Genomic DNA, 10,524 nt, shown 5'->3' with positions numbered 1-10,524 from the left:
ACACTGGCCAATCCCAGAGGAGAACACACTGGCTTCTGGATTGGTTAGAGAGCTTGGCTAGTGAGGGATGGGAGTGGGTGGAGAAGGTCAGGAGAGAAAGAAAACGTAAACTTGCCACATAGGATGGCCGCTTTTGTACGGTTCATAAATCATTATATTACTCATGGATACAAGCTAACCCAGCTGGTGCCACCAAGGGGGACCAACAATTTAGTAGAAATAAACAAGAATAGATTATTAATTCTAAGACAAATTTCTGAGTTTAGGTCTGCTTTAAGTACTGTTTATACCCGAGTATAAGTCGATCCGAGTATAAGGCGAGGTACCTATTTTACCTTGGAAAATAGGAAAAATTGATTGACTCGTGTATAAACCGTGGTTGGGAAATGCTGCAGCTGCTGGCAGTTTCAAAATTCAAAATACCTATAAAACTACATTATTGAGGCATCAGTGGGGTATTTTTTTTTTTTTTAAATATTTATTTCAAAGAAAAACAGTAAACTAGCTTTAAAAGGGTCAACAAAAACAATATGGTATTAACAGTGATACTACCCCCTTAGCTCAATCAAGCCACCAAGCTAAAACACAAAGACTTAAAATCCTTCAATACTGGATTCCTCCTCATCATCTGTATGTCCAAACAGAGCTTCAGCTGGTGTGAGGGTATCAGCATAGACTTTGTCTTCTCTGAGTTCGGAGTCATCACCATCACTGCTGTCATGCTCATGCAAAGCGTTGTCTTCACCGCCATCCATAACATTACTAATGCCACATTTCAGGAAGGCGCGTTGCACCATGTCCTCTGGAATTTCTTCCAATGCATCTGGAACCCGCTTTGCTATTAATTCTATTTCAGGCTTCATTAGATTTCCACCTTTTGTCAGCAGGGCTTGACCAGATAACATCCATTCATGCCACATCTTTCGTACACGGTCTTTGAAAGGTTTGTTTTAAAGGGCTGCAAAACAGATGTAAGCCCACCTGGAATAACGGCCAAAGTAACTTGAGAAGACTATGCCAATTTGTATGTCATCCGATGTGTGGGCTTTGAACATATCCCAAACTAGCAATGATGGTTTCTTCTTTAAGGCTGCTCCTGGTCGTCCATTCCAAATTCCTTCCAGCCATTTTTTTGTTCTGTCTTCATCCGTCTGGCCTTTATCATGTGCGCACACTGTAATTCGTGGTGGGAATTTGTCCTTTTTAGCCAAGGTCTTTTTTAAAAAAATCATGACAGGCCGCAGCTTAGTTCCATTAGCCAAACATGATACAACAACTGTGAAATGTTTTTTTTTTTTTTTCATTTCCTGTGGTTCGGAGGAAAATAGTTTTGTCTCCTAAACTTGCCACATTTCTGTTGCTTGAAAGATCAAAAGTCATAGAGCTTTCATCCATATTCCCAATATCTGCCAGGTCATATTTATAAATCTTTCTTTGTTTTATGATGAATGATTGGAATGACATCACTTTTTCCTCAAGGTCTTGCGTCAACTTTTGACTTGGAAACAGCCAGCCATAATACGGTAAACAAATACCATAGTGAGAATTTAGTGGTTAGGTAGGTATACTACTTATCGTACCTAACCACTATATTCTTTTTATCCTGCCTGGCAGTATGATTCTGTCCAGAATAAGTGGCTAAAAGCGGTACATAGCGGTACTGCATTCAGCCACTGTAGGGTTAAAGAGTAGTAATCTGATGTCATACTGCTGGATCTCATACAAGTTCCAATGAGCAACAGAACATCAATACAAAAGTACTAATTTCTAAAAAAAAAAAAACCCTCCCAGGTGTGCAGAGCTCCTGATCTTTATTACCCCACTTACTCTAATTTTTCTTCACCCAAAAATACCTTTGTTACTTGTACCTTATGCATGTCTTTATTTTATTATCAATAATATTTTTTTTTTTTTAATTTCAAGTGTCACTATGTAAATATATTTTCAGTTCAGTTTGCACAGCAAGTTTTATCTTCGGGGAAGATCTTTGATATAGAAACAACACCTAAGAGTATATTGAAATCCAGACTTGAAATAGCAAGCATTATTCTACAAAAGAGCGGTAATGAATATCTCATTTGAATATCTTAAATGATAATAATTGTTTTATTGCATTATAATGATTGCACTGTCAACAATTTCTCCAATATAGGCAACATTTTGGAATAATGCTCATACTGCAATTTGAATTAAAAACTCATTTGAAGAAATTGTAACAGAAAAGGTAAATTTACAAAATCTTGTTAGTGTTTTCATAAAGATACTTTATAAAGAATGTGTTTTATAATGAATGTAAAAAAAAATGAATGCCAATAGTTATTTTTTTAAATTTCCATATATTTGAATCCACCATCAATTATTGATTTAGCCCCAAGTTTAAAGTGCCTAGCCAAAGTAAAAGAATTGTAAAGAGAACCATTTGTCTTGTATATGATAAAAGCTAAGTAAATTATCCATTATTATATTAGGCAGGAGAAAGAAAATAGTAGATGAACCTGGGTGACAGACAGTATTATGACAAATTTCGTTTTTCGGGTGGACAGTTCAGGATTAAGTCATAGCAGATAAAACAACAGCTACGTTATGCACACATTATGATTACTTCCAAAAAAATATTTCTATAAAGGCTTGGACAACTTTATTTATTTATTTATTTATTTTTTTACCACGTCATTCATCCTCGGTCTCCTTCATTGCACCTTGCCACCCCAAACCCTTACATTTGAGTTACTATGGACCTTAGAAAGGTGATAACTTGAACATGGCACAACACAGAAGAACATTTAATTTATTTTTATACTACAATGTCCTCAATCTTATTGAATAAAAGTAATTTGAATTATCCATGTATACCCACCATGATGGAGTCGAATGATACCCTAAACTGTCAAAAGACATTTTATAAAGATTTTACAAACACCTACAGCAGATAGGTAAGCCTGGACACATGGAACCCTATTTATTGGTAAATGTCATCTAATTTATTTTATTTTTTCTATTATAAAGTAATAAATATTCCATAGATAAGATGGCATACCAAAAGATAAGGAGTGGAGAAGACTGGAGAATTTTAAAGAAAGTGGGGGTCGCACATCCTACATGGGAGCGGGTAATGATGGGCAGATTTTTTTTAGTTTCTGATAATATTTTTGGGTAATAGGTACCCTGACCCCGTTATAGAAAAATTGGGCTTCAGGTGCTGGAAGCCTCCAGCAATGTGTAACAGGGTAGTTTCTAATAGGCGGAGTTCTACCAGTTTTGGCGATGGCCTATTGATGACATTTTAGGAGGTGTTAGCCACAGGTGTCCTTCACTTGCACCTCTAGTTTTGTTCACCTGCACCGCACCGTTCCTGGGAAATTGGGCTTCAGGTGCAGGAAGCCTGCAGCAATGTGTAACAGGGTAGTTTTTTTTATGAGCGGAGTTCCACCTGTTCTGGCGATGGCCTATTGATGCAATTTTAGGGAGTGTTAGCCACAGGTGTCCACCTCTAGCACCCCTAGTTTGGGAAATTTCTGGTTGAAAATTGGGGAAGGGGTTAGTGTACTGTATTATGAGCATTTTCCAGTTTTGTGACAGGTAGGTATAGATTTGGGGGTCGCACATCCTTGCTATCTAAATTGCCCTGGGGGTCCCTAATTTGTTAAATTTTGGGCTTCTAGACACACTAACTTTTTAAACAGCAACCATGATGTTCAATTTTTACTACTTTTTATAATTATGACCTCCATATTTTGTAATTTAATAAAGGTGTGGAAATGAAATTTGGTACTGTTAGCAATGATGGGCCTCTATGTACCCTCAAAATTCGGTCAGTAGGACATACCGTTCAGGAGATATGGATGTTTGTACAGGGAGAGATGTAAGGCTGCAGTAGATGGAATGCTGTATTCATACGCAAAGTGAAAGTGAAACTTTCCTGACGATTAGGTCATTGTACATTTCCACTGGTGTCGGCCCCCTTGCAGTTATTTTTCACTGGTATTTTTTTTTGTTAGGACACCGGTACATTTATGTCTTGATTTATATGTCTAAAACAGTATTTGTTTTTCAAGAAAATTTATTTTACATTGTAGGCTTGAAATTTTTAGGCATAACTCACCGGAATATGTCCAAACAAGAACCTGAGTATAATAAAGTTTGAAACACAAAATCATGTCAAAATTATAAATTAAATTTAATAATAAACTTTAAATAAACACAAAATAGACGCTTATCTCATCATCTGATCATTTATTTCATAAACTTAAAAAGATCCAGGGTGTGGGATATTTTAAAACAAGGGAACAGCACAAAGTACAACGTCACAATCTGGGAACCGGGTTTTCTTTCATTCAGGCATTCCCGGCAACTCTTTCTTTCATTCAGGCATTCCGGGTTCACCACTGTAGTAGCACGCCGTCCAACTCGATCTGTATCCATTTGTGGTTTTTAGTGTTTCAAACATACGCTTCACAAACCTTCCAAATGAACTTGGGGTGAGGCCTGTCATTCTGTTGTTTGAAGAGAAGGTATGGATTCCACAAACATTGTTCCTATTGTTCCTAATATTTTTTTTTTGCTTTTTAACGGCTCGATAGAAAGTCATCGCCTGGTCGGCTCTGTCAATACCTCCCATGGTGCTATTTTAATTTAAGACAACCTGTGGTTTTAGGATCTCTTGTTTTTGTCATAGCACGGTGCTCAAAGGCAGACATCCTTCTTGTCACACCATCGCAGTGCCATCATTTTGCCTTTCTGCCAGGCAACTATTTCCCCAGTCTTGAGTTTCTGTTTGGCGAACATGGATGACAATTTGCGCTGGTTAGTACTAACGGTTTCATAGGCATCTGTTTTATGTTGAATCTGGGGCTAAATTTTGTGCCTTTCCCAGTGTATATTAGAGTGTTCCAAATATAGCCTGTTGCTGATTCTCACAGCATAAACAATTTGACACCGAACCGTGCTTTTCTGAATGCAATGTATTGCACCCAGCTTAGCCTCCCATTATAGGCCATTAGACTTTCATCTGTGCTTTTTTCCCTTTGTGGCACATAGCTGTTCCTGAAGCTATCCAAGATCATCTGATGGACCTCCCAGATTTTTGAGCTTAGGTGCAGGATGAGAGGTCTCATCCAATGTGTCATTATTGGAGAAATGTAGGTACTTCATGATCAAGCCAAATCAATATTCTTATATGATTGTGCCAAAAAAGGCGTAGCAATCAGTCTATTCGTGGACCAATAACACTTCTGCAGGGGTTTCCCCACCACTCCCTGGAGAGTAACTAGTCCGAGAAAAACCCAGATGTCCTTCCTTCAGTGATGTTCCCTTTTCCTGCTCCTGGAAAACCTGGTGTGTAGCAGCAGATTGTTGCTCGGCGTACCTGTTGGTTTCCTCAACTATTTTCTGAATGACTTTGTCATTTAGAAATAACTCCAGGTAGGCCAAGGTGTTGTATTCCACCTCTACCTTCAGGCCAGGCTCCGCAGTAAATGGGAATCTTGGGGGCACTTTTGCTGAGCCTGACTAATGTGCTAATAGTACTAACCTCAGTGACAGAATCTTCACTGTCACTTTGCTGTCCAATGACACACCGTCTCCAGGCCAAACACTGTCACTTGACTCCAATAGCAATTCCAAGTCGCTCTCGCTGTCTGCAATTTGTTCAAAAGCATCTTGACTTGAGAGACACGTTTTTGGAAGCATTGGCATAGGTCAGGGCTCTTGGCAGGCAGATATGTTGTCAGAATGCAGGCAGTAGTCAGAGCAGGCAGAGATGTCAGAATCCAGGCACAGGTCAGGGCAGGCGGCAGGCAGAGGAATGGTCAGAATCCAGGCAGAGTTCAGGGTAATCAAAGTTACTGGCAGATAGGCAGGGCACTGTAACACTCACTCTAATGATCAAAAAGATAAAGAAAAAAGGTACTTTAATCAAAAAGGTTACTTTGTATTGGACTCAATACTTATTTTGTATTGAATCCAATACAAATGAATGTGAAATTCAAGACACCCCCCCCCCCCCCCAACGCAACGTCCGCATGGACCAACGTCACCAGGAACTCCCGGGTAACTCATCAGATGCAGAAGATACCGGCCCAAGTTAGCAGGCTTCAAAACAGTTTTTATATTTATTATTTTATTTATTAATTGTGAGCCCAAGTTAAATATAAAAATTGTGACAAAAATATTATATTTCTATGTTTTGTTGAGGATGAACGTATTTCCCATTTGAAGGAACAGAGACTCCTTGCTATAGATGTAGTTTTTACAGACACATGTGTGAGAACAATCAAAGGTGGTTAATGTTCTGATTTATTCAGAAAAGGTGGTGGTACTTATACAAAGTGAAGAATTACAAAAAGGTAACTAAATAAAAACAGGGGTCTTTCAGGAATCCAGAGTCGTGCATGGCCCTGATATCCAGGCTATCTCCTCTCATGCCCCAATTTTTTAGCCATTGTTTCTAATTTATATGTTGGTCATTGTCATTATGGTTTTTGTTTCCTATTTATACTTTGGTTATTGTTACACAAAGGAAACTTAAGGATATTTACAGGACAATCACTCTTCACAATGCAGTCAGCTTTCCAGATATTTCATAAATGGTGAACAATGGTCAGTTGGTCACAAACCTTGGCCCAGGAAAACAAAAGGTGTAGATAAAAAAGTCCTTTGTTGGTATGAGGCAAACGCCTTGCATGTAGTATACTTTATGATTCCTTTCTATACATCAAAAAGTCCACATCATTTCCCTCCTCAAGTTCATTCCCTGAACTTATATTACCTTCAAGCATTTTGTACTCGTACAAGAGACTTGGGGAGCCTGCCACCCACACCACTTACTCGTTGGCAGCACGGGCTTAGATTCAAATTAATGTTCCATAAACAAAGAGAAATTAAAAAGGTATTCAGCATTGGGAACAAAGATGACTTCCCGAACTTGATGAAGGTCTTAGGTGCCAGGGAAAACTGTGGGCCTGGACCTTGCACTGTTCATCACGACTTTCATAGTATTCACAGGACTACTCTTTCAGCCTTCTGCCTTGGAAGAGTGGAGTAGCGTCATCATAGGTGAGATGTTGGTCTACGGCATGACCAGGCTTATCTCAGGACCTCCTGGAAACTTTTAGAAGGGTAATGGGTTCCTTATAAAGTTGAAACATATAGTAAAACAACAAAATCTTAGGTAATTTTAAGGTAAAAATGTACATAGACAAGATTTTAGCATTAAACAATTTCATATTGTATATCAAAAAAGTTCAAACATAAGAAACCTTCCTAACCTGGGCAGTCAGAGCCACTCCCTGTACATACACTTCAACAGAAGGCTAAACCTTCGGATATAGTGGGACTTAGGCTCTTGCAGGCACCTTATCCATTCCAAGGGGGTGTCTGCCCATATCTATTATACCTGTATTGATTACAATTAGGTTTAATACATCTCAGAGGTGATTTAACTCAATACCCAAAGAAAGTATCCCCTTAGATGTCAGTAGTTGGAAAAACCCGTTAGAGGGTTGCCCCTACGTTATTCATCTCTCTTACTGTTCATAAGGAGGTATCTAGTAGAGGTACGTGCTCTTTTTGATATTTTATGCTTAGTTTCTTAATTTTAAAATACATTATTATTATAAGCAAATATAGCAATACTGTGAACAAAAGCAATATGATTACTAAATGAAGCATATGATTTAAAAACAGTTGTTTTAGGACTGTATCCAAATAAAGTCTCCCACCAAGATATTTTGGCATCCTCCTCAAGAGCATGTGATACCTGCAACAGTTTACTTTGATCATATGGTATGGTTGCTTGGATCGTATGGTTGCTTGGTTTTCAAGGACCCTTAGTGTATTCAATATTTAATTTTCTTTATCAAAATTCAATAACCAACTGTTTAACTCAGCTCCAAACCCCAGATTTATTTTCTGCAACCTTACGGGGTATCAGGTTTGATGTCTAGTCTTTTTTTCTGGGGTGATAGGGGTGTGTTCTTGCTTGTCTGCTACATCCACAACCAAGGATAGGAGCAGACACACAATAAACTCCACAAGGTAAAGTACCTGTATGAGTACAATCGCGGGGCATACACCGAGAACAGTGTATCATTACTTACTTGATACCAGCACAAATAACCTTGTCCCATATACTTTGGGTAGTTATTAGGAAAATTACGAGCATCCATCAAACATGATCCTGTTTTATCTCAACATTGTTCTTTTACAATTCTTACTTGTTTTCCCTGACACAGTATAACATTTTCTCTTCTCCAGCTCCCATCAGTGTCTATCATTCTAGGCTGCCCTGATTGATAAACCATCAGCTCATGATCCAACCTAGGACGAAGGACAACGTTATCTGACAAGATGATACCTAAATTAATAGTAGTATAAGCACAGTATTTGGTCCCTCAGATGGGTACTAAAGAAGAGACTGTGCAAGTCAGATTGGAACTACTATGACCTTGTGTCAACCACCAACCCAAGTGACTCATAGCAAATTCAGGTACCACCTTCTTAGCTTGTTTGCTGAAATTGAGTGGAAATTTTCCTTTATAAAGGGATGTGATCATCAACCTGAGATCTTGTGACAACTCAGTTTGTATTTGGGTGCAGGACAGAGCAAGCTGAATTTTTTCCTACTGTTTTACCAATCAACCCTTTTAACTTTCATTTGCATGTTATCAGACAAAGAAACAGTAGCATCAATATGTTGTTGTTGTTGATTTCCAATATATGATTTTCCAATATATGATTTATGTCCAATTGTGTCTATATGTGGAGACAGACTCCCTAATTTGTTAACACTTCCAAATCCATAGTATTTCATCTTCCCATTGCAATCCCACCTGTCCCCAAAGCTGTATCCAAGATATCTCTTTTTACCTTTCCACAAGTATACCCCGACTCTTGCCATCCCTTTTTCATTTTGATCTGATTCTTTATATATGCCGCACATCTTTCGTCCCAACTATCAATCCTAAAAATCTTTCATTGTTATCCTCCATATGCATAATACAGAGTTCCTGTTAATACAATCCATTGTGAGGTTTAATTGTTGGACTACCAAGTCTGCAGCTTCAATTATGGGTGCCCTATATTTACCAAGATTAAATTAGCAGGCTTCAAAACAGTTTTTATAGTTATTATTTGAAACACAGTTACACATACCTTACCCCGTCCTTCCCATGTGCACCATTGTCTTGGATCCATTACCAAATCACCTAAACCTAGGTAATTATTATTTTTAACACAGTTGTATTGAAACAATAAATGTCCAGTAACCCTTACCAAGTGGCCATACAAAAGGCCCAAATTGTACCCACAGAGTCCTGCAATCAGTGGTCACATTCACACCTCTCATCCATTGGCCATCCTATCATTCACTGATTTATTCAGGGTAAATCTCTACCATTACATAAAACATCCCCCTTATTTTGGACCCAAAGAATATAAAGATTGATTTGCATATATCAATATACCACTTCAAAGAATTAATATCCGTCAATGGTGCAAGTGTCTCTTATAACATGTATAATGAAAAAGTATAGACACTTCCCCTCCACTGAGTGCATATTTTCACCATACCAGTGTCTTTGCATACTTTGTCATTCACCTTGTATGTTGTTTTTGTTTTCCCCACATTACTAGTAACATAAAAACATAGCAAGATGCATACTTTTCCCCATTGGAATCAGAATACAATTTACCTAGTTTACATTTTACCAAAAATGGATCCAAAGCATTCACAGAATTTACACTTATGGGTGAATAAGTCATGTTTTTTAGAGTCATCACTATCAACCATTTCAGGAAAGATTTCTAGAATAGGACAGACCTCACACTTTGGGATTGTCTCATTTGGTAGATGTGTCACAAACAACACAATCTCAGGACTTCCTTTAAACACGTCCCTAAGGGATTTAGATTTTTTTTCTCAGGAGTGAAATTCATATAAGACTGTAGGGTGATTTTCCTGGTTGTAGCTCGTGTGCGCTAGTGAGTTAGAGATCTGGAATAGAAGAGAAAACTTGGAAATGCAACTTAGTAAGCTGTTTAGGTAACTCTTGTTCATACAATAAGCAATGTATTAACTTCATCTCTTATGGAAGTCAAATCTTATCCTACCAAAGAATATTTAAAAATGTCCCCCAGGAGTATGTCCAATAGACTTTAACATAAAGGGGAAAAATGTTCATCTATAGAGACAGGTATGTTCATAAATATCAGCAGGACACTTTTTTGTTAGGCTATTATAACTTTATTAATATGGAGTGTGAAACTTCTGTTCAATCTGAAGGCCTTCTAAAACTTCTGACATAACTTCCAGGGTCTGATTCTACGGATTTCACCAGACCATATCTGCACACAATTTATTGTAAGAGTTCTTGGCTGTGATTTGAAGCAGTGGCATAGACAACTGGCCAAGCCTCTATCCATTCAGAGAACCGATCTACACACACCAGAACATACTCTGATTAGTGACAAATTACCTCCTTGCCGTTAAGCCCGACCTTCGTACGGGCAAAAAAAAAATGGCAAGGA

The sequence above is a fragment of the Pyxicephalus adspersus genome, chromosome 2 (genome assembly GCF_032062135.1).
Source record: "Pyxicephalus adspersus chromosome 2, UCB_Pads_2.0, whole genome shotgun sequence".
Classification (NCBI taxonomy): domain Eukaryota; kingdom Metazoa; phylum Chordata; class Amphibia; order Anura; family Pyxicephalidae; genus Pyxicephalus; species Pyxicephalus adspersus.
This window is presented reverse-complemented; position numbering follows the sequence as displayed.